Below are 27663 nucleotides of genomic sequence, written 5' to 3'. Positions count from 1 at the left end.
AATTTGCCTTGATTCATGGACCCAACATTCCAGGTTCCTATGCAATATTGTTCTATATAGCATTGGACTTTACTCCCATCACCAGTCACATCCACAACTGGGCATTGTTTTTGCTTTGGATCTGTGTCTTCATTCTCTCTGGAGTTATTTCTCCACTAATCTCCAGTAGCATATTGGGCACCTACCTACCTGGGGAATTTATCTTTCAGTGTCATATCTTTTTGCCTTTTCATACTGTTCATGGGGTTCTCAAGGCAAGAATACTGAAGTGGTTTGCCATTCCCTTCTCCAGTGGACCATGTTTTGTCAGAACTCATCACCATGACCCATTGTCTTGGGTGTCCCTACACAACATCGCTTGGCTCATTGTCTTAGATGTAAATATAGTAAATTCTAAAATGTAACGTTCAAAAGCTGGGAATAAACATCTTAAAATACCCATGTAATTTATTCATTATCTCTACTTCTCTTCTTATAATTCTTTTATGTCTGTGTCCATCTTAATCAGTTTGAAGTGAAGTGAAGTCACTCAGTCTTGTCAGAGTCTTTGCAACCTCACGGACTGTAGCCTACCAGGCTCCTCTGTCCCTGGGATTCTCCAGGCAGGAATACTGGAGTGGGTTGCCATTTCCTTCTCCAGGAGATCTTCCCAACCCAGGGATCAAACCTGGGTCTCTCGTATTGCAGGCAGACACTTTACCATCTGAGCCACGTAGCCAAAATTATTATCAAAACTTTCCTGGTGTTTTGATTATATTAACACACTGATGAAATTTGGAGTTCATTGATGTATTGGAAGATGAAATGCAAAAGCTGAGTAGACTTTTTTAAAATTTCAATTTCTTTGGTTAGTAAAGATGCAATTTTAGTACTGACTCATAAATGTCAACAAGTATGATTTTTATAAAATAAACTAAGGAGGAAATCTAACATAATTCCCAGTTATAAAAAGAGCAGAAGACCTATTTGGAAACAAGTAAAATTCAAACATCTTCCACAATTTGATAAGAGACTGCTACTTATGTGCTGGAGGTTAAGTAACATTACTTTCTCTTAGGCTGCCTATGGATAATTTTCTCTCAGTTGGACTACATATAATAATACCTATTCATACCATTTATATGACTTATTGAAATCCAACACTTTGGGATGCTCAGAAGTAATCAATAGAGATTGCATTTTGTTTTCTTACCTTATAAATAGACTCATCACATTTTTAAAAATTAGCATCCTCTGTAATAATAATAAATCTACCAGTGTGTGTTTGTGTCTGCATGAACTTTCAGAAAGGAATGTTTAAAACACTTCCAAATAAATACTCACAAGCATTTTAAATAATTATGATTTAATATGTTTTTTGAAGGAAAACCATGTTCATGGAAAAATTCAAAAAGATGAAAAGAAGTACCTAAACTGGCATTAATAAATATGGTTGCAATCACCAAGCTGTTTTAAGGAACTGTACTCCTCTAAGCATTCCAGATTATTTTATCTGTCTCCTGGAACCTAGATCTTTCATGTAATTATGGTTTGTCATTATTATTGCATCTCTTAAGACATTTAAAATGTAATTTTTACCATTTATGTTTATATTTCATCTAAAAGAATATAATTGTTAATTTCAAGAAACATTCCATTATATCCATTGCTTTAAGACCCACTCTAGAGTCTGGATATGGTAAATGATTAACAATATGCTAAGAATTGATGCTTTTGAACTGTGGTGTTGGAGAAGACTCTTGAGAGTCCCTTGGACTGCAAGGAGATCCAACCAGTCCATTCTGAAGGAGATCAGCCCTGGAATTTCTTTGGAGGGAATGATGCTAAAGCTGAAACTCCAGTACTTTGGACATCTCATGCGAAGAGCTGACTCATTGGAAAAGACTCTGATGCTGGGAGGGATTGGGGATGGGAGGAGAAGGGGACGACAGAGGATGAGATGGCTGGATGGCATCACTGACTCAATGGCCATGAGTCTGAGTGAACTCCGGGAGTTGGTGATGGACAGGGAGGCCTGGCATGCTGCGATTCATGGGGTCGCAAAGAGTCAGACATGACTAAGCAACTGAACTGAACTGAATAAATGATAGCCATTCAATAATAAATTCTTTCTTCCAAAAAATCTAGTCAAAGAGTGTATAAGACCTCTCTAAAAAAAGAAAATATTCAGAGATATTCATAAATTCCTATTCTTATTATTGAAAGTGAAAAAAATGTGATCAAAATAGATTGCAAACATGAACACTACTTTTGCCTTAAACCTGAGTATTTGAACATCATTCAAAAACTAAAACCTTTATAGAGAAAAACTTGAGATACCTTCCTTACCCAAATTTACAATCAAGCAAGTCTCTCCAAAATCCATTATCTCTTATTTTTGTTCACAATTTTTAAAGATCCTTTTAATATAGGCCACTTTAAAAAAATCATTAATGAATTTGTTACAATAGTCCATCTGTTTTATGTTTTGTCTCTCTCTCTCTCTTTTTTTTTTTTTGGCTGCAAGGATGTTGGATCTTAGCTCCCCAACCAGGTATCAAATCAGCACCCCCTGTACTAGAAAGCCAGACCACCAGAAACTCCTAACTGGACCACCAGAAAAGTCCTAACTTTTGCATTTCAGAATAGTATATTTATACTGCCTTTTCTCTTTTAATGACTTTGGGCATTAAGTTACAAGCACAGAATATATCTCATCATCATACCTTCTTGTTTCCAATATTATACTCTTATTTTCAATTAAATCATCACTGTGATTATTGTGTTAGGGCTGTAAATGTTCTTTACTTCTGAAGCATGCAGTTGTCTCCTTTTTTTTAAAAAAATGGGTTTTTAATATTCTGTTCTTCCTTGACTCAACTTTTGCTTTATTTTTGATTGCTTAATATTGCATATTAAATGCATAAGTGAACAATCATTGTCTTTATGTTGCTGTAGCCAGAGAGAGATCCCCATCTTCAGTTTCATAGTAATAACTTCTATGTAATCACATTCTTAAATAGGTATCTTCTAAGTTTTCTAAATGAGAGTATTATTCCACTTGGCCATGTGGCTTGAAATTAACTTTTATTGTTTGTATCAATTAAGAAGGCTTTCGATTGAAAGGAACAAAAACTCATTGCAAATGGTTGAAACCATATTAAAATTTACCAATTTTCATAAGGTGGTGTTTTAGTCTCTAAGTCACATCTGAGTCTTGTGACCCAATGGACTGTAGCCCATCAGGCTGCTATGTCCATGGAATTCTCCAAGCAAGAATACTGGAGAAGGTTGCCATACCTTTTCTAGGGGATCTTCCCAACACAGGAATCAAACCTGTGTCTCCTGCATTACAGGCAGATCCTTTACTAACTGAGTTACAAGGGAAGTCCTATCCTCATAAGAGAATATTGCAAACCTGGGACACAGTAGGGTGGGCTTCTGTGGTGGTAGAGTAGTTTATCATGTTATCAAAGATGACTGGCATTCACAGATGTCTCTGTCAAGTTTTAGTAATATTTCTCAATTTTCTAGACTATTCAGACATGAGTTGACAAGGGAATAGGTGGTAAAATATTTTCCGGTGATAAATACTATTAATATGCTAAACTCAAAACTGTTTCCTCTTTCAGGTCAAAGCTTTTCTAGTTTGGATTACTTTATTTTTATTTTATTTTTACTATAAGAACTCTTCAAATTTCCTAAGTATTTCACCAGAAATACTTTAACTTATCTGAATCATGGGGTTGCTAAAATATTTTCTGAGAAGGAAACACCCTTTGGTTGCAACTGGAGAAACTAAACAGACCCTGCAGTCCATGAGAACTCTTGTTTCTTTTCCCATGGAGGAAAAACATTAGGACTGAAATAAATATTTATTAAAATAGGATAGAGCAAAACTCACAGCATAAGGAGCTGGCTAGTCATTTCTCCATGCTTGATACCTCCAGTTCATCCTTCTCTTACCTGCCAGATATTCTAAGCACATTGATCTATAATGCCACTGCTTAAAATCTGTATAACTACTATTGATTTAACACAGCTAGTAATATTATTTCAAGATGCTAATCTTCCCTTAAAGATAATTTCTACATCCTTAGCAAGTCAAGAGAACTTCCTAAGTTCCATTTATATTATAATGATATTTCACTTCATATGATAGTTATTTGGATATTTTTTTCTTTCCAACTGAGTGGCAAACTTCTTGAGACTGTGCACCACATCTTATAAATCTTTTTATTCCCTATAAAATCCAGTACCATACCTTTCATATGTGAAATACTTAATATTTATGAAATAAATGCATTTTAAGAATGAATGAAGAGAGGTATTATCTAGTATACTTTAGGGGAAGCCATCAACTTTTAAAATATAAAGGTCATATTTTTCCCACACTGGTTACTTTTTAATTTATCAGTGCTTACTGATACCATGCAGCTAGTGTAATTTTTGAAAAGTGGACGACAGTGAGCTTCACATGGGAGTTAATTCAAGTGTTTCAGACATCAAGCTATATTGAACATAACATCATTTTGTTAACTTATTTTAATTGGGTGAAATAGCTGCACATCTGATAACACCTTTTGATGCTGGAACCATTTTGATGCTGGAACCATTTTGATGCTGGAACCATCAGTGATAGACAGCTTTTCAGCTTTTACCCATACAGTCTCATGCTGTGCAATGTCCCTTGTGGCTTATAAACTTTTAGAATCATGTACTAAAACTACAGAGTCAGGTACAAACATCTTAAGTTTACTCTGTTTCTGCTGTTGATCAGTCACTAAATGGTGTCCAACTTTTTGCAACCGCATGGACTGCAGCATGCCAGGCTCCCCTGTTCTCCACTATCTCCCTGTATTTGCTCAAACTCATGTCCATTGAGTTGGTGATGCTATCTAACAAACTTATTTTTTGCCACCCCCATCTCCTTTTGCCTTCAGTCTTTCCAATAAATCAGCTTTTCAAATCAGGTGGCCAAATGATTAGAGCTTCAGCTTCAGCATCAGTCCTTCCAGTGAATATTCAGGGTTGGTTTCCTTTAGGATTGACTGGTTGGATCTCCTTGCAGCCCAAGGAACTCTTAAGAGTCCTCCAGCACCACAGTTCAACAGCATTATTTGTCACTGCTGCACCTTCTTTATGGTCCAACTCTCACATCCATACAGGACTACTCAAGGAAACATAGCTTTGCTTACTCTTAGTCTGTATTAATTTTGTTGATGTTTATTTTGTGAGGTATATGAACCTTTGTTTTAATCAATATTACTTTCTATGTCTTTATGATTTAAAACCTGAACTGATTCATCTACCTAAGCTTAGAAGTATACATTCTGTCTCTTCTCCCTCTCCTCTGCCTTCTCCTCCCCTCTCTCTAATTCCCTCTCATTATTCCTCTCCCATCTTTTCATTCCCAGAACTTCAAAAAGGTAACACTTGATTAAATTTGTATTAAAATTGATTAGATTAAAATTGTAAAACTGATCCAAATAAAATTAAGCTGATTCTCCAAGAATACAAATAACCACCATGAAGATTCTGAGACTCTAGGCAAAAAAAAAAAAAAAAAAAAATGATGGCTCAAAGCCATGGGGGAGAGACAGTCATTAGCATGAGGCATAATTTTTTTACGATTACAGGCTACTCATAAGCATGCATGCACAGCTAATTTCAAGCATGTAAAACCTTCCAAAAAGGAATATGTGTATTACATAAAATAAAACACCTAGGAAAAACTTTTAAAGGCTAACAATATAATTTTTTTCTGTGTGTGGCATAAGATGGAGGAATAGAAGGACATGTGCTCATCTTCTCTACTACAACAACTCTCTACTGAACAACCATTGCCAGGAGCCAGCGTGAGGAACTCCGCACATAGCAAATGTCATGACGAAGGAGGCTTCGGCAAACGCAAAGGCCGGATCGAGCCTCAGAAAACCCCCTATTCCCACGCATCTACCCCCCAAATGAGAATCCTACACCTCTGGCTTTATGGGGGGCTCTCCCCCATCACCTCTCTTGGAGAAAGAGTTAACCTACAGCTCCAGTTAATAAAAATTCCTGGGCGTGACAAGAGTGTTTTGACTTACAAACTCCTCTGAAGGTTACCTGGGCTACCTATACAGGTTTGTCTGGCCACATGTGATTGTTTACAGCCTCCCACCTGTGAGAGGCATGAGATGTTTTAGACTTACTAAAGGCAGATTCTTTTAGGAAGTTAGAAATTATTAGTATAGTGGGTTGATTAGGAATTATATTGTTGAAGGGTTTTTTCATTTATTGGGCCAATATTTGCTGCTAAATCCCCTGCCCTTATACATGTTAAAGAATATATAAATAGCATATAGGAGAAATAAGTATTAACCTTTATATTAATCAGGTTAACCTTAGGCTAAGTAAATTCCTTTTTTAATTGTAACCCACTACACCCTCACCCTATAGGAATGCAACTTTATCTGGTATCTTTGGAGGGTGGTGCCTGGCTTAAGAAAAATCACTCCTGGAAAATAAGTTTTTTGGTTATCAGAAAGAAAGGATCATAAAATGTCAGCAGGCCTCATGGCCAGAAGATGATGTAAAACCCCTAAGACCTTTATGTATACATTTATATGAAGCACTTGATTTTGATAAAGGTCAGGACTGCTGACCCCCGCATGACTTTAAAAATTTCCATTTGTCTCTATGTGTAACAAAAGGTATATAAGCAAACCTAAAAATAAAGAAATCAGATCAGTTTCTGGAAAGACTGATTCCCCTGTGTCGTTCTTTCTTGTTCTCCGTTTTTCTGGCTGAATTCCCATCTGGAGCGTGAGTTCTTGCCAAGCCTGCTAACTTTGCCCTGGCATTTAAGTTCCATGCAAGAGGGAGCCCAAGGTGGGGCACCCCCCGATATTCAAGTGGGTGCCGGTGGCCTGCTTAGGTGGTGCAAGCTTCTTGTCTCAAAGCTTTATTGGTATCCCATGTAAACCAAGTTATTCAGCCTCTTTTTCTCCATCAATTTTCCTACTACGCTATTTCTTTCTAATCTCCCTTTATATCTTTAATTAAGTAATTAATTCCTAGGACTCTGACTCCGTCCCTGCTTCAAATTATCCTGGATCCACCAGGGCTGGACCCCAGCAAACCATCAATTGGAGAATATTGGATCCCACCATAAAAAGATACCCCATGTCCGAGGGCAAAGGAAAGCCTCAGCAAGACTGTAGGAGGGGTGAAATCATATTTAGAATCAAACCCCTTACCCACCAGAGATACTCAGAGGCCTCAAACCTTGTGAGCACCAGGACCCAGAGACCCCACAGAGACTGAGCCAAAACTGTGTTTGAGCATCTCCTGCAAGGTAGTGGCCTGATGCAGGGACAGGAGCTCTGGGTGCAGCAGACCTGGTTGAGGCATAAGTGCTCTTAGAGGAGGTTGCCATTAACCCCACCATAGAGCAACCAGAACTTACATAAGACTGGGGAAACAGACTCTTGGAAGGCACAAATAGAACCTTTTAAGCACTAGGACCCAGGAGAAAGGAGCAGTGACCCCACAAGAGACTGACCCCAACTTGCCCATGAGTGTCCAGGAGTCTCTGAAGGAGGGGTGGGTCGACAGTGCCCTGCTTCAGTGTCAGGCAAAAGTGTGGGGACAGTGCATGCATGGGGCCTTCTGAAGGAGGTCGCCATTATCTTCATTACCTCCACCATAGTTTGGCCTCAGATTAAACAAAAAGGAGAGAATATAGCACCACCCATCAACAGAAAATTGGATTAAAGATTTATTTAGCATGGCCCTGCCCATCAAAACAAGACCCAGTTTCCCCCTCAAGACCCAGTTTCCCCTTCTCTCCCATCAGGAAGCTTCTATCTTATCCTTATCCATCAGAAGCAGACAGAATGAAAACTACAAACACAGAAGGCTTACCAAACTGATCACATGGACCACAACCTTGTCTAACTCAATGAAATGATGAACCATGCTGTGTAGGGCCACCCAAGAACGATGGGTGATTGTGGAGAGTTCTGACAAAATGTGGTCCATTGGAGAAGGGAGTGGCAAACCACTTCAGTATTCTTGCCTTGAGAACCCCATGAACAGCATGAAAGGAACTGGAATGGGTGAATTTAACTCAGATGACCATTATATCTACTACTGTGGGCAAGAATCCTTTAGAAGAAATGGAGTAACCCTCAAAATAAAAGAGTCCAAAATGCAGTACTTGAAAGCCATCTCAAAAACAGTAGAATGATCTCTGTTCGTTTCCAAGGCAAACCATTAAATATTACAGTAATCCAAGTCTATTTCCTAACCAGTAATGCTGAAGAAACTGAAGTTGAACGGCTCTATGAAGACCTATAAGACCTTCTAGACCTAACAACCAAAAAAGATGTCCTTTTCATTATAGGGGACTGGAATGCAAAAGTAGGAAGTCAAGAGATACTGAAGTAACAGGCAAATTTGGTCTTGGGGTACAGAATGAAGCAGGGCAAAGGCTAACGGTGTTTTGCCAAGAGGATGCACTGGTCATAACAAACACCCTTTTCCGACAAAAAAGAAGACTCTACACATGGACATCACTAGATGGTCAACACTGAAATCAGATTGATTATATTTGCAGCCAAAGATGGAGAAGCTCTAAACAGTCAGAACAAACAAGACCAGGAGATAACTGCGGCTCAGATCATGAACTCCTTATTGCCAAATTCAGACTTAACTTGAAGAAAGTAGGGAAAACCACTAAACCATTAAGATACGGACTAAATCAAATCTCTTGTGATTATACAGTGGAAATATGACAAATAGATTCAAAGGATTAGATCTGATAGAGTGCTTGAAGAACTATGGATTGAGGTTCACGACACTGTACAAGAGGCAGTGTTCAAGACCATCCCAAGAAAAAGAAATGCAAAAAGGCAAAATAGTTGGCTGAGGAGGCCTTACAAATAGCTGTGAAAAGACAAGTGAAAAGCAAAGGAAAAAAGAAAGATATACCCATTTGAATGCAGAGTTCCAAAGAATAGCAAGGAGAGATAAGAAAGCCTTCCTTAGTGATCAATGCAAAGAAATAGAGGGAAACAATAAAATGGGAAAGATTAGAGATCTCTTCATGAAAACTAGAGATACCAAGAAAACATTTCATGTAAAGATGGACACAATAAAGGACAGAAATGGTATGGACATAACAGAAACAGAAGATATTAAGAAGAACTGGCAACAATACACAGAAGAACTATACAAAAAGGATTTTCATGATCCAGATAATCACGATGGTGTGATCACTCACCTAGAGCCAGACGTCCTGGAATGCGAAGTCAAGTGGGCCTTAGGAAGCATCACTATGAACAAAGCTAGCAGAAGTGATGAAATTCCAGTTTGAATTCCAATTCAAATCCTAAAAGATGATGCTGTGAAAGTGCTGCACTCAATATGCCCACAAATTTGGAAAACTCAACAGTGACCACAGGATTGGAAAAGGTCAGTTTTCACTTCAATTCCAAAGAAAGGCAATGGCAAAGAATGTCCAAACTATAGCACAATTGCAGTCATCTCACTCACTCGCAAAATAATGCTCAAAATTCTCCAAGCCAGGCTTCAACAGTACTTGAACTGTGAACTTCCAGATGTTCAAGCTGGATTTACAGAAGGCAGAGGAACCAGAAAACTGGCAAAAGAAAATTGTGAAAATTCATTTTTTCACAAACCTGGAAATTAACCAAAATCTTACAATTTGGAGCCCTTTTTCTTTTTTAAGAAAAAAAAAAAAAAGTTGAAACTTGGTAAGAACAGTGAGCTAATGACATGTTTACTAGTCTTTTTTCCACCCTTCTGTCTCTAGCTTTACAGTGGCCTTTAAAACCAACAGCCTGCAATCATAACAAAGAAAGTTGGCAGACATTGGAGAAGGCAAAATGCTGTAAGAACTCCTTTAAGCCCCAGTCCCACAAATTTATCACTATTATTTTATTGCTTCCAAGAAGTCACAACTTGTTAGGCTGTATATATGAGGCCTAACACAGAAGTTCCCCAGTGTGAACAGTCTTTGCTCCTGGAGGAAAAAAATATCTCAGTTGGAATCAATTTCCTGCAGATACCAAGGAGCAACTGTATTACACTAATTGATTCGACGTCCCTACTGTGGCATCCCAGTTGAATCAATCTGTGCAATTAACACTTCATGCTTTCCCCTCACCCTCACTCTTTCCACATGAGTCTCCATTTTTTCCAAGTTTTAAGCAGTTATTTAAAAAAAAAAAAGTGTGATAGCTGACAAACTTAACCTCAGGTTGTTAATCTTTGAGAGGAGGAATTTATTTGCATTTTTGGAAGAACTCTGTTACCAAGTTAATCTCGGATTGTGGAATATTTTGTGAGACTTTCTGGTATATAGATGGCAACAAAGCACACACATCTCACATGCTAGTAAAGTAATGCTCAAAATTCTCCAAGCCAGGCTTCAGCAAAACGCGAACTGTGAACTTCCTGATGTTCAAGCTGGTTTTAGAAAAGGCAAGAGGAACCAGAGATCAAATTGCCAACATCCGCTGGATCATGGAAAAAGTAAGAGAGTTTCAGAAAAACATCTATTTCTGCTATATCGACTATGCCAAAGTCTTTGACTATGTGGATCACAATAAACAGTGGAAAATTCTGAAAGAGATGGGAATACCAGACCACCTAACCTGCCTCTTGAGAAATCTGTATGCAGGTCAGGAAGCAACAGTTAGAACTGGACATGGAACAGCAGACTGGTTCCAAATAGGAAAAGGAGTATGTCAAGGCTGTATAGTGTCACCCTGCTTATTTAACTTATATGCAGAGTACATCATGAGAAACAGTGGACTGGAAGAAACACAAGCTGGAATCAAGATTGCTGGGAGAAATATCAATAACCTTACATATGCAGATGACACCACTCTTACGGCAGAAAGTGAAGAGGAACTAAAAAGCCTCTTGATGAAAGCGAAAGTGGAGAGTGAAAAAATTGGCATAAAGCTCAACATTCAGAAAACGAAGATCATGGCATCTGGTCCCATCACTTCATGGGAAATAGATGGGGAAACAGTGTAAACAGTGTCAGACTTTATTTTGGGGGTCTCCAAAATCACTGCAGATAGTGATTGCAGCCATGAGATTAAAAGATGCTTACTCCTTGGAAGAAAAGTTATGACCAACCTAGACAGCATATTCGAAAGCAGAGACATTTCTTTGCTGACTAAGGTCCATCTAGTAAAGGCTATGGTTTTTCCTGTGGTCATATATGGATGTGAGAGTTGGACTGTGAAGAAGGCAGAGCACTGATGAATTGATGCTTTTGAACTGTGATGTTGGAGAAGACTCTTGAGAGTCCCTTGGACTGCAAGGAGATCCAACCAGTCCATTCTGAAGGAGATCAGTCCTGGGATTTCTTTGGAAGGACTGATGTTAAAGCTGAAACTCCAGTACTTTGGCCACCTCATGTGAAGAGTTGACTCATTGGAAAAGACTCTGATGCTGGGAGGGACTGGGGGCAGGAGGAGAAGGGGACTTCAGAGGATGAGATGGCTGGATGGCCTCACTGACTCGATGGACATGAGTCTGAGTGAACTCCGGGAGTTGGTGATGGACAGGGAGGCCTAGCAGGCTGCAATTCATGGGGTCACAAAGAGTCGGACATGACTGAGTGACTGAACTGAACTGAACTGAACGAAGCACACCTCAGTCCCACATTAGCCATTGTTTCTTATATTGGGCAGATTAATTTTCATCTTTTTGTGCAGTTAAAATATTAAACTGAGTTTCCCCAGTAACTCTCCTGTGGCTGGCATGGTGATTGTTGCTGGGGTAAACATAGGAACATGACATGGTAGACAAAAACTCAAGCTTTATGAAATAATGCTAGAGGTGAGGTCTCAGCCTGTCCTATAAATAGTTGTGAAATTGACCTGCTTAACTTAAGGTTAATATTTTCATGTGAATTAAGGTGGTAATAGGAAGGTTATGAAATTAAGTAAGAAAATTCACATAGGAGTCTAAACATGTAAACCAGTACTAGACACACAATACACACTATATAAAGCTGATCTATGATGATGATGATAAGGAGAAATATTTCTTATTTCCTTTAATCAGAGATAGTACCCTCGTAAATTATGACAGCATAAATTTTCATTTTTTTTCTAAACTAGAAAGAGTTTTCAATATTGAAAGGCAAATCTTCACTTTTAAAAATTGCCTTCAATTTCACTAATGTAATTTTTTTCAACTTGAGGCTTTTGATCATCTCTTGTGAGATTTCCTGCAAAAATTAGTATGTACAGTGACTTTAGAAATGTATAAACACGTTAAAGTTTATTCCAGGCAGATGTCACCTACTAGCACAAGTATATAAAATCTAGCATTCCACATAATGAAAATATCATTAAGATTCATGTCCCATCAAAAGAGTCAAGGTGTCTTTCCAGTCATATTATTCAGAAGTGTTTTTTATAGAACTGTACCTTTCAGTCACATGAAATATTTTATTCACGACAAGGCATTGTTAACAGTATTACAAAATGTAAGGACAGCTCTCAATGTAAATGTAGTCACTGATTATTATGAATATCATAAACTCTATATTCAGAAGACATAGGCTTTTTGGCACTGTAAGTTCTGTATTTAACCTATCTACATTTGTATATGTATAACTACTATGGAAATATGCAGGATCTATATTGCCAATGAAATACGAAACAGTGTCCTTATTATTTTAAACTACACTGTACTCTGTAGCCAAAATGAAGGGATTAGCACCAGTGTTCAAACACCAATGACAAAAGCGGCCCTTTCTTCTCTTTTTGAATTCCCAGATGTCAGAGCAAAGCAACAGAAGGACTTTTAGGAGCAGAGAATTGTATAACCTTGTATGTGCAGTGTGTTTTTTAGGTGATTATAAAGGAAGGCAACGATTTGCTGAATTTCAAAGGAACACAAAATATAGCCAAAGCATGCAATTTGTTTCTCAATTGTTCTGTCATCCAAAGTCTATTTGGATGTGTTAACAATAGATAATAACAGAAAGTAGAATAATTTTTGAACCAAATAGACTAAATTATCATGTGGAACAATTCTACATTTTCACTATATCATATTACTCAGTTCAATTCATTTAAGTCACTCAGTCCTTTCTGACTCTTTGTGACCCCATGAATCGCAGCACACCAGACCTCCCTGTCCATCACCAACTCCTGGAGCTTACTCAAACTCATGTCCATCGAGTCGGTGATGTCATTCAACCATCTCATCCTCTGTCATCCCCTTCTCTCATCTTCAATCTTTATCAGCATCAGGATCTTTTCAAATGAGTCAGTTCTTAGCGTCAGGTGGCCAAAGTACTGGAGTTTCAGCTTCAGCTTCAGTCCTTCCAATGAACATTCAGGACTGATCTCCTTCAGAATGGACTGGTTGGATCTCCTTGCAGTCCAAGGAACTCTCAAGAGTCTTCTCCAACACCACAGTTCAAAAGCATCAATTCCTCAGCACTCACCTTTCTTTACAGACCAACTCTCACATCCATGCATAACTACTAGAAAAACCATAGCTTTGACTAGAAGGACCTTTGTGGGCAAAGTAATGCCTCTGCTTTTTAATATGCTGTCTAGGTTGGTCATAGCTATTCTTCCAAGGAGCAAGTGTCTTTTAATTTCATGGCTGCAGTCACCATCTGCAGTGATTTTGGAGCCCAAGAAAATAGCCTCTCAATGTTTCCATTGTATCTCCATCTATTTGCCATGAAGGGATGGGATCAGATGCCATGAACTGTTTTCTGAATGTTGAGTTTTAAGCCAACTTTTCCACTCTCCTCTTTCACTTTCATCAAGAGGCTTTTTAGTTCTTCTTCACTTCCTGCCATAAGGGTAGTGTTATCTACATATCTGAGGTTATTGCTATTTCTCCTGGCAATCTTGATTCCAGCTTGTGCTTCATCCAGCCCAGCATTTCTCATAATGTTAACTGCATAGAAGTTAAATAAGCAGGGTGACAATATACAGCTTTGATGTACCTCTTTCCCAATTTGGAACCAGTCTTTTGTTTACTGTCCAGTTCTAACTGTTGTTTCTTGACCTGCATACACATTTCTCAGGAGACAGCTCAGATGTTCTGGTATTCCCATCAGGTTAAGAATTTTCCACAGTTTGTTGTGATCCACACAGTCAAAGGCTTTGCCATAGTCAATAAAGCAGAAATAGATATTTTTCTGGAACTCTTGCTTTTTTGATATTCCAAAGGATGTTGGCAGTTTTATTACCTTTATAGAGAAGATATTTTTTTAGAAGTCTCAACTCTGCCATTTTCAGTCTCCTTTATTTTTTAAATGTTTAGTTAAATTAATATTGCTTTTTTAAACTTATTGCTAACTATTAGGTCTAAAAGAAGTTCTGAAAGTATATTGTTTAAAAGTGCACAGTAATTTTTATCTTCTTAATATTTGTAATTAACTGTGAGGTTAGGGCTTAATATCTGTACCCTTCATGGTAATAAGCTAAAGGAAGATATTGCTTTTCTTGCTCATTGATGTATAATCAGTACAAGTACAGTGTCATTCATATAATAGGACTGTAGTATTTTTAAATTAAGAAGTGAATGGGTGAATACATGACTTTGAGCTTCACTAAAAAGTGTCAATATATAAGTATGCTCTATTTGAATGACTAGGACACACCAAGAGTGAAAACAATTTGGAATCAATTCAACTTTATATGAAAAGTCACTAACCCCAGAATTGTAGTGGGAATACAATGATAAAGGCTTTTCTCACTCATACCAAATATCCATCAATGTTCATTTTTTGTTCTAATCCATATAATCATCATGTTAGAACTCAGGCTGATCAAGGAGCTTTTATTTTCAACCTTGCTACTTTCTGTGAAGGAGAGAAAGATATTGCTAACCACATCTGACTCTTAAAGCTACTCTTACAAATGTCACATGTCATTTCTGCTCACATTTAATTGACAAAGTAAGTCATAAAAGCAATCTTAATTCAAGTGGATGGTCATGAATAACCCTCCAATAAGGAAGGATACAAAGTCATATGGGCAAGCTGGTTTTCAGTGGGAAAGCGTGAAAATAGTCTTCTGCAGAGAGAAACAACAAATTTGTGTGAACAATAACATAATCTATCAGAATAATGTTGCTCCCTGGTCTGATGTTAATTTCACTAAACCACACTAGACTTAATCTTGCTATGTTTCCAAGCAGAAAAGAAAATTAAACTTCACTGGATTTTCTTTTTGGTGGTAGCCTGTTAAAAACTGACCTACAAAATGAAAGTTGCATTCCTAGAAATGTTGGATAGCCATGCTTTGAAGTGCATATATACAGTGACTCTACTGTATATGAAAACAATTTATGACAGAGATTTCTTCACAGTTCATTAAATAGCTTTTCAAACTGGTTTGAAACTTTCCAACGCATGTTTAAGATTTGTAGAAATGACACCTTGGATATAAAAGTAAAATAAAGCATTAGTTTGACTCCTGACATATCTGCAATGGAAACACATCAATCACACACAGCCTGAAGTACTAGATGATGTTTAGTGCTGAGAAAGACTCCTCAGAAATATTGTCTGATAGGCATATCATGATCTTTCTTTTTTAAAATTTCTTATTTCCAAAATTAGTAGTTCAGAGAGACCTTAATCTACAACACTTAAAAAACATCTGCCTTATATTCCTTGGAGTGCATGTTTTCTTGAAGTCTGATAGAAAAAAATCAGAACAGGACACACTCGGACAATACTTTGAATGTTTCATCTATAAATGACAAATTTTTCTATTAGCATTCTCTGAACCTTATTTTTCATGTTCTTGGTAAAAGGAAACAGATCAATCAAAAATTTCTCTTGGGTCTTGCATTCTACTAGGTGATTTGAAGGATACAGTTGAAATATATTGAATAATTCCTACCTTGAAGTATCACACAGGTAGGATGTTAAGCTAAGCCAAAATTAAGCATTTAAGAATAAATAAATTCTAAAATGTATAGCACAAAATTCTGGATGGAGATAACAGTTTCAATTCAAATCTCAAAATATTTAACTCTAAGCTTGAAGGGATTAGTTTAAAATAATATATATAGTATATGTAATAATGTATACATTATTATATTTTAGTCTAATCTCTTCTTCCCATTATTACATACATTATTTATAATTATATATACAACTGTGCATATTAGGTATATATATATATAAATATATATAAATATATATATATGTACAAGATACCAACATTAATAACTCACGAGAATGGAAAAACTGTAATATATAGTTTATGACACTTCTGGAAGCTTCTGTATCAGCCTCAGAAGAATTCCAGTAAGCAAAGGGAGTAGGCATTTAACTTCAAACTTGGAATAGTAAGCCAAGGGGAGAGAATAACTTGAATAAAATAATACATAAATAGGTTAAAGGATTAAAATCATATAATTACCTCAACACAGAAAAAGTAACTGATACATGTCCACATCTATTAACAAGAAGTCTTAACTAGAAATAGGAAATTCCCTTAACTCAATAAAGAAAATCCTTAAAAGTCTATTGTGAATATCAAGGTTAATTATGAAACACTGTAAGCATGACCTTTCAAAATGGGGATCCACTATAGCCAATGCTATGCAATGTCATATGTAGGTATTAGCTAGCTAAGCAGTTTTAAAAATAATAAAATTTTAAAAAGAGGAAAATGATAAATTGATTGAGAAGGAAAAACATTGTCATTTTTCCAAGTGATATTATTGCCTAGTTTATAAAAATCAAAACTCCTCTGATAATTTATTAAAGTGAACAAGACAACTTTTTAGAAAAAAGAAATTCAAAACATAAAATCCAGTTAAATTTTGGCATACAGCTTTCAAAACCATAATTTTCAAAAATACATGACATAAAAATATAATACCTAACAGTAATTATAAGAAAAAAATACATGGAACATGTGTGTGGATAAGTTATGAATATATGATGGTCAAAGATTGAAATTCAGTGCTGTCAAGATTCAATCTCTCTGAGTTAATCTATAATGTTGATGAAATCTCAAATATAATACAAAAACTGGCAGTGTGTGTAAAACTCTACTTGTAGTCTCTAAAATTTCTGTTGGTGTTGGATGTTCAGAGAATAGCAAAGATACTATTGGATAAGAAAAAGATTTGTGAACATATGGAGAGTTCTCTTAAAGTGTTATGTAGAAATAGACCCATAAATAGAATAGATGGCCTAGTAAATAGACCCACTTTTAAATGCACATTTATAGAAGACATTAACAGATTGCAGATCAATGCCTGAAAGAAAAATACTGAAATAAATGATACTGGGGTAATTAATGTATCCATGTCAAAAGAGAAAAAGAAAAAAAGAAGAGAATAAAAAAACAGATCTTGAATTCATACCATAAACCAAAGCAGTTCTGTATGGATAAATGGCCTAAATGTAGCAGATAAATCTATAAAATTTTAGAGACAATTTGGAAAACACATTTATAATTTAACTCTGGCTTTTGTAAGTAAGATACCAAATCCAAAAAAAAGTGAAATTTACAAATTCTACAACATTTAAAATGAAGTACATCCATTTATAAAATAGTTAAAAGTGAATAAAATATGTAAAGTTTTTAGAAGACTGGAGGAAAATACATTTATAAACTTGGAGTAGGAAAAGATGTCTTAAATAACAGAGAGAAAAAGGAAAGGATTGATGTATCAATTATGCCATACTTAAGGGAGAAGGCAATGGCACCCCACTCCAGTACTCTTGCCTGGAGAATCCCATGGATGTAGGAGCCTGGTAGGCTACAGTCCATGCGGTTGCAAAGAGTTGGACATGACTGAGCGACTTCACTTTCAGTTTTCACTTTCATGCATTGGAGAAGGAAATGGCAACCCACTCCAATGTTCTTGTCTGGAGAATCCCAGGGATGGGGAGCCTGGTGGGCTGCCGTCCACAAGGTGGCACAGAGTCGGACATGACTGAAGCGACTTAGCAGCAGCAGCAGTTCTTAAGTATGGCTGCTGCTGCTGCTGCTGCTGCTGCTGCAAAATTTAAAAATTAAGAAACAAACTGGAAGAAGATATTTGTAAAAGCATTTCTAAAAAGAAATCAATATATAAACAATACCTAAAATCTATTTTAAATAAAAATTTAGAAAGATCTATTCAAAATAGAACATGATACAGACAATAAATAAAGTCTAATTTCTTGACAAATTGTTCATCTTAACCAAAGCAACAAATAAGTTTTTAAGTAAAAAAAGATAAATAAACATACAGAAGTGTTAGTCTCTCCAAGAAATAAAATGAGAGAAATTTTCCTGTTTTTAATTTCATTGATTCTGCTACAATCCTTATTATTTCTTTTCTTCTGTTTACTTTGGAAATAATTTGCTTTTACTTTTCTAGTTTCCTTACATGGAAACTTAGATGATTGATTTTAGGTTTTTCTTCTTTCTTACTGTTGTTTTTATTCAGTCGCTCAGTCATGTCTGACTCTTTGAGACCCCATGGACTGCAACATGCCAAACCCCTGTCCTTCACTATCTCCGGAGTTTGCTCAAACTCATGTCCATTGTGTCGATAATGCCATCCAACCATCTCATCCTCTGTTGGTCCCTTCTCCTGCCTTCAATCTTTCCCAGCATCAGGGTCTTTGGTGGCCAGTATTGGAGCTTCAGCTTCAGCATCAGTCCTTCCAATGAATAGTCAGGGTTGATTTCCTTGAGGACTGACCAGTTTGATCTCCTTGCAGCCCCAGGGACTCTCAAGAGTCTTCACCAGCACCAGAGTTTGAAAGCATGGATTCTTTTCTATTACATGTGTTCAATGCTGTAAATGTCCCTGTAAGCAATGAATTTACTGTGTTATACAAATTGTGATAAATGGTTTTAATTTTTATTTAGTTCAAAATATTTTAAAAATGTTATTGAAATTTCTTCTTTCACTCCTGTGTTATTTAAAAATGTGTTGTTTACTCAGCATGAATTTGGGGATTTTCCAGTTATATTCTGGTTGTTGGTTTCTAGTTTAATTTCACTGTGGTCTGAGTGCAGATATTATACAATTTCTACAGTTTAAATTTTTTCTGTGGTATGTTTTGTGGCCCAGAGTGTTTCTGTTTTGGTAAAGGCCTCTTGTGGGCTTGGAAAGAATATGTATTTTGGCATTGTTGGATGAAATAGTTTATGGATGTCAGTTACATCCATTTGAGTGATGGTGTTGTTAAGTATGTTCTTACTGATTTTCTGTCTCCTAAATTTGTCTCTTTGTCATAGAGGAGTGTTAATTCTTTAACTATGATAGTGAATTAATATTTTTCTCCTTGTAATCTATCAGTTATCACTTTATATAGTTTGATACTCTGTTATGAGGCATACAAGAATCATTATGTCTTCCAGGAGAACTGATTCCTTCATCACTATATAACAACTTTCATTATACCTAATAATTTTATTTCTTTTGAAATCTGCTTTACCTGAAATTGGGCTTCCCTGTTAGCTCAGTTGGTAAAGAATCTACCTGCAATGCAAGAAACCCTGGTTCGTTTCCTATGTTGGGAAGATCCGCTGGAGAAGGCTAAGCTAACCACTCCAGTATTCTTGGGCTTCCCTGGTGGCTCAGCTGGTAAAGATTCTGCCTGCAGTGTGGCAGACCTGCTTTCGATTTCTGGGTTGGGAAGATCCCCTGGAGAAGGGAACTGGCTACCAACTCCAGTATTCTGGCCTGGAAAATTCCATGGAATATCCCATGGGGTTGCAAAGAGTTGGACACCACTGAGACACTTTCACTTTGACTGAAATTAATATAGCCACTTCTGATTTCTTTTAATTAGTATTACCATGGTATAATTTCCCCCATCCATTTATTTGTAATCTACATGTATATTTGTATTTAAAGTGGATTTCTTGTAGACAATATATAGTGGCATCACGTGGTTTGATAAACTCATTGATATGGTAAGAGTATGATTCATTCTTTAAGAAAATTACTTGAAATAAATGGAAAAATATTTCCTGTTCATGGATAAGAAGACTAAATGTTATCAAGATATCAGTTCTTCCTAAATGAATGTATGGATTTAGTGCAATTTCAATCAAAATCTCAAAATGTTGTTTTGTATTTTTGACAAACTGATTCTAAAGTTTATATGGAGAGGCAGAAGACACAGAATAGACAATATTGAAGAACAGCAAAACTGGAGGATTGATACTATACAATATTAGGTATAAAGTGGCTTGTATACTAGGATAAAGCTGCATCTGTCAAAACAATGTGGTATAAGCATATGAAAAGATGCTCCATATTAGGTCATTAGAGTTTTTTTTTTTTAATACCACTATGCACCCCTATTAAATGGCTGGAATCCATAACACTTATAACACCAAATGTTAGCCAATATGTGAAGCTACCTGAACTCTTATTCACTGTAGTAGAAATGAAAATTGATGTAGCCAATTTGGGGTATAGTTTGGCACATTTTTATAATGCTAAACGTATTCCTATCATATGAATCAGCATTTGTACTTCTTGCTATTTACCCCAAAGAGGTGAAAACTTATGCCCTCAAAAAACTTGCAAAAATAAGTTTATAGTGGATTTATTGATAATTGCTAAAGCATAAAAACAACCAAAATGTCCTTCAATAGGTGAATAGTCAAATATTCTGTAGTGCATCCAGACCAGCATTATTGTTCAGCACTAAAAGAAAATATGCTTTCAAGTCATGAAAAGACATGGAGTAACCTTAGCTGCATATTATTAAGTGACATAGCCAATCTGAAAAAGCTACATATGTATCATTCCAACTATATGACATTCTGGAAAAGGCAAACTATGGAAACAGTAAAGAGATCAGTTGATGCCCAGGACAGGGTTAGGGGTTAGAGAGGAACAATTAGGCAAATCACAGAAGATTTTTAGGGCCATGAAAGTGATATCTACCCTAATAATGCATACATGTCAATATAAATTTGTTCAAACTCATGCACTACACCAAGTGACTATGTACGCTGGGTGATTAAGAATATGTCAGTGTAGATTCATCAATTGTAACAGATGTATAGTAATGGTATGGTATGTTGATAAAGGGAGAGGCTATATATATGGGAAGGGAGGGGTATATGGATAATCTCTGTACTTGTCACTTCAATTTTTCCAGAAACCTAAAACTACTCTAAAAAATAAATTTTTAAAAGAGAAATTGACTAAGTCAACTCATTCAATTTTTAAATGTTAAATAAGGGATATTGATATATAGGTCTTTAACATGTCATGTGTGTATATGTATTTGACTAACACATATTATATATTACTATGTAGTACATGTTGTATATATATATTAGTTAATTTGACTAACATAACCACCATATTACATGTAAATTCTGTCATGCTACAAAAAAATACGGAAAGCGTTATGAGTTGTCCTAATGACAGAAATCAATCTTACCATACTCAGTTTTATTATCCTTGTTTTACTAGTGCTAGCTCATTTGATTAAACAAAATTAAACTATCAGTTTTAATAATAGGCTGAAAGAAAAATTCAAGACAATTTGATTACATGCCAGCAAAATACATGAGAATCATTTTAAAGATCTCATGTAAATAAATGATTTAGTGTTATAAAATTAAAACACAAATGGAATCATTTTTTCTTTTTTGTAAATACAATTAGCTGCAAATATATAACAGAAAAAATTGTTTATAATAGGTAACAAAGTACATACAAAATTTGTTAAGAATTGTGTATCATCTCTATGTATATCTGTATCTGTCTATATTTATTCTACAGAAATATGAGAGGGAGAAAGACAAGGATAGAGAAGAAAAGTAACAATATCTATAAAAGATATTATCAAAATATTAAGATAAATTAAAAAAAAACAAAATGTTTCTGGATAAGAAAACAAATTATAAGGATATAAAATTATCTTAACCTAATCTATAAAATTAATTGAAGTCCACTTAAAATAGCAGGACAGAGTAGGTGGGGCTTACTTAATGAAATGAAATTCCACTTCAGTAAAATAATCATGATAGAGAAATCAGGAAAAGTATTTTCAAAAGTATAATGAGGTAAGAGTCAACACACATTAGAAATGGAAGCTAAAAAGAGCTTGATTTGTTACTGTCATCAAAACATACAGATCAATGATACAGACAGGAGTGCAGATATACCTCCGAACTATGCATGAGGTTTGGTCTACAAAAAAGGTGACAATTCCACTCAGTAAGGTAATAAAAGTGAATTTGGGACAGGTTATGTGAGTATGTGTCTATGTGTATCTGTGTGTATGTCTGTGTAAGCTGTATTTACCCTTTATTACAAACATAAATTCCATCTTGTGGATTATGCTTGTTAGAATACTCTTTTGTTAGGAAACCTTTTCCAAAGAAAGAAGAGTCCCTTCCTTTGGTTTAGCTCCTGATTAAGCGGGCCTAATTTTAGAGTGAAGTGATACTTAAAACATACAGAGACAAAAATAGGTCAGAAGGATTTACCAACAAAGACACTTTTATTTAATCAGTATAATATTTGGCATAGTAGATAGTATTCTGCTGTTTTCACACTCTTGGAAAGTGAAGATTTTTTTTTTTTTAATAAAATATCTAAACAGTTGTCCACACCCATGCTTCTAACTGTAAAAGTTTGTCCCCTTTTTGGCAGTCTGATTATGAAACAGTAATGACATCTAAAGGTACTATTTTTCTTTATGATTCAAAAGGTTTGCTTTTTCTAATCTCTACTAGATTAAGTGTATATTTCTGAAGAAAGAGAAAGATATAATTTGGCAGAATATTACATGTTTTTACTGCATCATGCATAAATATCTCTTAGAATTTAAATATCAAGGCTTAGCATACCCAGCTTTAAGGGAAAACTTATAGTTTAGTAATTTCATTTTGCTTTAGGTTTTATTTAAGTAGAATGAATTACAATCTGGAAAATTAATCTGAGCCTCAGGACAGGACTCTGCAATGTTCTTCTGGCACACCCCAGGAGTCATAAGTGAAATATAAATATATCTCACTGTATAAAAATTTTAAATGCTACAGAAAAATAATTTATCAGAATACAATCATTTGAGAAGACATGCCAGTAAAAATAGTTATTTTTTAATCTATTACAGAGCTGATAAAATTCAAAAAATGCATTATAAACAACTCATCTGGAAAAGAGACAATAGATAAAATTGTTGAAAGACAAAGGCTAAAGGAAGCTAGAAACAGCAAGAGGTTTTGAATGTCTGGTTTTAAGAATGAAAATTGTATTAGTTTGGGGTGCTATAACAGACTACAATAGACTGAATAGCTTAAGACAACACACATTTATTTCACTCAATTTTGGAGCCTGAAGTCTCAGACCAAAGTGTCAGGGTAGCTGGGCTCTTGGTGAAGGCACTCCTGCTGGCTTACAGTTGGACTCCTGGCTGAAAGAGTGTTAGCTGATCTCTTGCCTTTGCTTATCAGGGCACTAGTCCTGTGAAGGTTCCACTCTCATGACCTAATTACCTCACAAAGTCCCCATCTTCAAATAGCACCATGTTAGCATTAGAGTTTCAACAGACACAATTTGGTAAGACTCAAACACTCAGTACACAATAGGCCTTCAAAAAACATGTTTACTTACTCTGTTATTAAAACTGTTAATTTGACAAACCAAGAGTTGTTGAGTATGTATCTCTCATCAGTTTAATTGCTGAATTCAAGTTAATTGTGGTGTATAAACAAGCCTGGAAACAACCAAAGTGACTGTCAACAAAGAACTGATGAAATAAGCCATAGTACATTCATTTGATGAAAAGTTATTATAAAGGTTTGCAGAAAGATTAGCAAGGTATTTAAACAGAAAAGAGAATCAAAAGCAAGATACAAAATAATATATATTATAATATATGTTATATATTATAACCCATTATATGACATTATCATATATTTATGTATATATCAAATTTGTAGATAGATTGTTATATACATACTCAATTTATGTATCAGCAGATATATAGATAGATAAGAGAGCAATGAAAAAAAGTTCTCTTTGTGGAAGAAAGTGCACAACTATTTAAAATAAATGATATAATCTAGGGACTTCGTTCTTTTCATGATGTATGCTGGGGCTAGAAAGTCCAAGATGACTTCTTCACTCACATGTCAGGTGCCAGGGCTGATGTGATGGATCAGCTTGTATGATGAACAGCTGGCATTGCTCTCCCTGTGGCCTCTCTGATTAGCTAGAATGAGCTTTCACACATTTCTTTTCATATTCCACATATGAGGGATGCAATAGTTGTTCCATTATGCATACATTTATATTTATCACATGCTATTACTTTTTTGATTGTTATTTTTGGATATTCCTGTAGCTCAGCTACTTGTAAAGCTAAGGCACTTAAAGTTTGGTGGCTTGTAGTGAACCCCTTAGCACAATGGTTTCCAGACTGTGGCTTCTAGACTAGCAGTGTCAGTATCAATAAGGAACTGGTTGAAAAGGCAAAATGACAGGCTGCCCTGTACCACTGAATCAGAAACTTCTTGGGTGGAACGCAGATATCTGCCCTCCAGTTGTTGTTAACAACTTAACATGTCCTCCAGTTGTTCAGTTGCTAATCCATGTCCAACTCTGCAACCCCATGGATTACAGCATGCCAGGCTTCCCTGTCCTTCACCATCTCCCAAAATTTGCTCAAACTCATGTCCACAGAGTCAGTGATGCCATCCAACCATTTCATCTTCTGTCATCCCTTTCTCCTCCTGCCTTTAATCTTTTCCAGCATCAGGGACTTTTCCAATGAGTTGGCTCTTCACATCAGGAGGCCAAACTATTGGAGCTTTAAGCATTAGTCCTTTCAAAGAATATTCATTGTTGATTTCCTTTAGGATTGATCTCCTTGCTGTCCCAGGGATTCTCAAGAGACTTCTCCTGCACCACAGTTTGAAAGCATGAATTTTTTGGTGCTCAGCCTTCTTTATGGTCCAACTCTTACATCCATATGTGACTATGGATTGTTAATATTTCTCTCAGCGTTTTTAATTCCACCTTGTAATTCATCTAAACCAGCATTTCACATGATGTACTCTACATAGAAGTTAAATAAGCAGGGTGAAAATATACAGCCTTGATGTACTCCTTTCCCAGTTTTGAAACAGTCTGTTGTTCCATGTCCAGTTCTAACTGTTGAATCTTGGCCTGCATACAGGTTTCTCAGGAGGCAGGTCAGGTAGTCTGGTAGTCCAACTGTTTAAGAATTTTTCACAATGTGTTGTGATCCACACAGTCAAAGGCCTTGGAATAGTATTTATGTTCTCCAGATGAGCCATATGAATGCTCAAGTTTGAGAACTGTTTCCTTTGGAAAAGTTAGACTTGATTGCTATACATTATCCTCAAATTTTCCACTACTAGAGTCTCCTCTAGTAAGTGCCATATATACCTGCTTTGCTAAAATATATAAAAATTAATTTCTAACATTTACACTTTGAAGTTTCAAGCATGCTACTATCCTGTGGCTGATTTAATTAACATTTTTCAAATTAGTCTGTCCTTAACTAATTTGGGAGAGAACGCCAGGTGACTGATTTCCATTTACTCAGTGTCTCTTCCAATTGCTTTTTTGCTACTTGCTATATAACCCTGTTCATGTTATTTTCCTATTTCATTTATACTGAGGCTTCCTAATAAATGGTAGCCTGTATGCATTGTTTTGTCCTACTCCTATTCTCTCCTTAACACTGTCAAAACCCAGCTCTGAATCTACTATACCACTTAATTTTTTTAGTTAAATGATTAATATACCAATATGCTTTTGTCCCAGATTTCATCAGGCTCTGTGTGGCATTTGAGATTTCCCCATATTCTAGAAAGGAGTACATTTCCTAGACTTTCCCTTATATTTTGGACCACTCCTCCCCAGTGTCTCAGATTTGTTCTCTTTCTAGCTTGATGTGTGAAATGGTAGTATTTCTCCACACTAGCTTTGTCTTTTTGGCCCTTTCTCTTCTTATTTTACACTGACACCATTGAGCAACTTCACATAACCTATACTCTAAATATTTATACAATGATGACTCTGGAGTCTATGTTTCCAAAACTGACCTCACCCGTGAGATTCAGATCCATATATCCAAAAACCTACTGAATGTTTTCTTAAGAAATAGCCATAGACTTTTCTCTGTCAGTGAGTCTAAAAAATACCTGTGCATTATTTCTGAGGTTTAAAGTGCCACATATATACTGTAGAAATATATATATATATATATATATATATATATATTACAAAAATAGTGCAAAATTGAAAACTGGAATCACTTATAATACTACCACTCAGAAACAACCAGTTAGTATGTATACACTCACACACACACACACAGACACACACACACACACACCCCTACTCCTTGCTTTGAAAGTATAATGTTACATTTTTCTACAAGAAATGTGACTGTTTAGAACCCCAGAGTATTTTTATTACTCTCATGAAAAACACTGTAACAACTTATGCATAAATTTCAAGCCAAGTAAATTTAGACCAATTTTACAGAAGACTCTACTTCTTTGACTGTTATATGCACCTGGTTGCATTTATATTACAAAGGGGAATGTGAAGGATAGAGATCTTTCAGGTTCAAAGCAGGCACAACATTACCCTTGTGTTACTAGGTATGGTTTTCCATAAATATATTTTCCTTCCGGGAACCAATATACTCACTCTAGAAAAATAACAGAGAGCTACACTGTGACATTTAGTGAAAATTCAGTTTTGAAATGGACATGTGGCTTCAAACTGTTATCTCACTTCCATGCATCTTAGATCAAGACTGTTGAAAAACTGTATATTTGAAAGTCCAAATGTTGGTATAAAGTGTTTGGGTTTAATGTTATTCTGAGGGATATGTGTGACTATATGTACGTGTGTATATCTCTCTGTATTTATATTTTAAAAAGAAAGAAAGAAAACTGCAAATATATTTGTTAACTATGAAGTAGACATTTTTATTATTTCTCAATTTTTGATTGATTCAAAAATTAGGTCCACATCATCTCAGATATAATAGATGACTTTTTAAAGTAATAAAAGTCAAGATGTGATTATATAACTTGAGACTTGAAGGTAAACATTAATGAATCAGTTAAATGAAATATGGATCAAGAAGGGGAGGCATTCTGAGATCATTGTTTTAACAAGCTTTGTAGAAGTCGGTGCTTCTTTAAAGTATGCACATGAAAATTTGGATTTAAAAATTAAAATCATCCTATAAATGAAGGAAAAAAAATCAAAACAGGGAGCATTTTGTATCAGACAATCTCTGTGTCTCATAACTAATTCAGTACCAAAAGTTGTTCATTGCTTGCTTCTGGAAGAGCAAGCAAAATGCAGCACAGAAAGATAAATAAATCCGGTCACTGTCCTAAGGCAGTTTTTCCTCTCTGGAGAAGATGAGACAATATGTAAGACAAGTATAGTGATAGATGGGATGTAATAATTGACAAAAGAGTGAGAACAGCTCCTCTGTCATCCAAATCCATGTTGCCCAAAGAGGCAGCTACCTTTGAGTGACATTTGGGTGTATAGCATTCTCAGATGTCACTATTGTACAAAGTAAGTTGTTAGCATTCATGGAACTAGAGCTGACCACCCAGCTTCCATGTATAACAGGACCAATCCTGATCAGGTTGCATATTCCTGCTTTCCTGT

This window comes from Ovis canadensis, chromosome 10, assembly GCF_042477335.2.
Source record: "Ovis canadensis isolate MfBH-ARS-UI-01 breed Bighorn chromosome 10, ARS-UI_OviCan_v2, whole genome shotgun sequence".
NCBI lineage: Eukaryota > Metazoa > Chordata > Mammalia > Artiodactyla > Bovidae > Ovis > Ovis canadensis.
The sequence above is the reverse complement of the archived record's forward strand: the minus strand, read 5'-3'. Positions refer to the sequence as shown.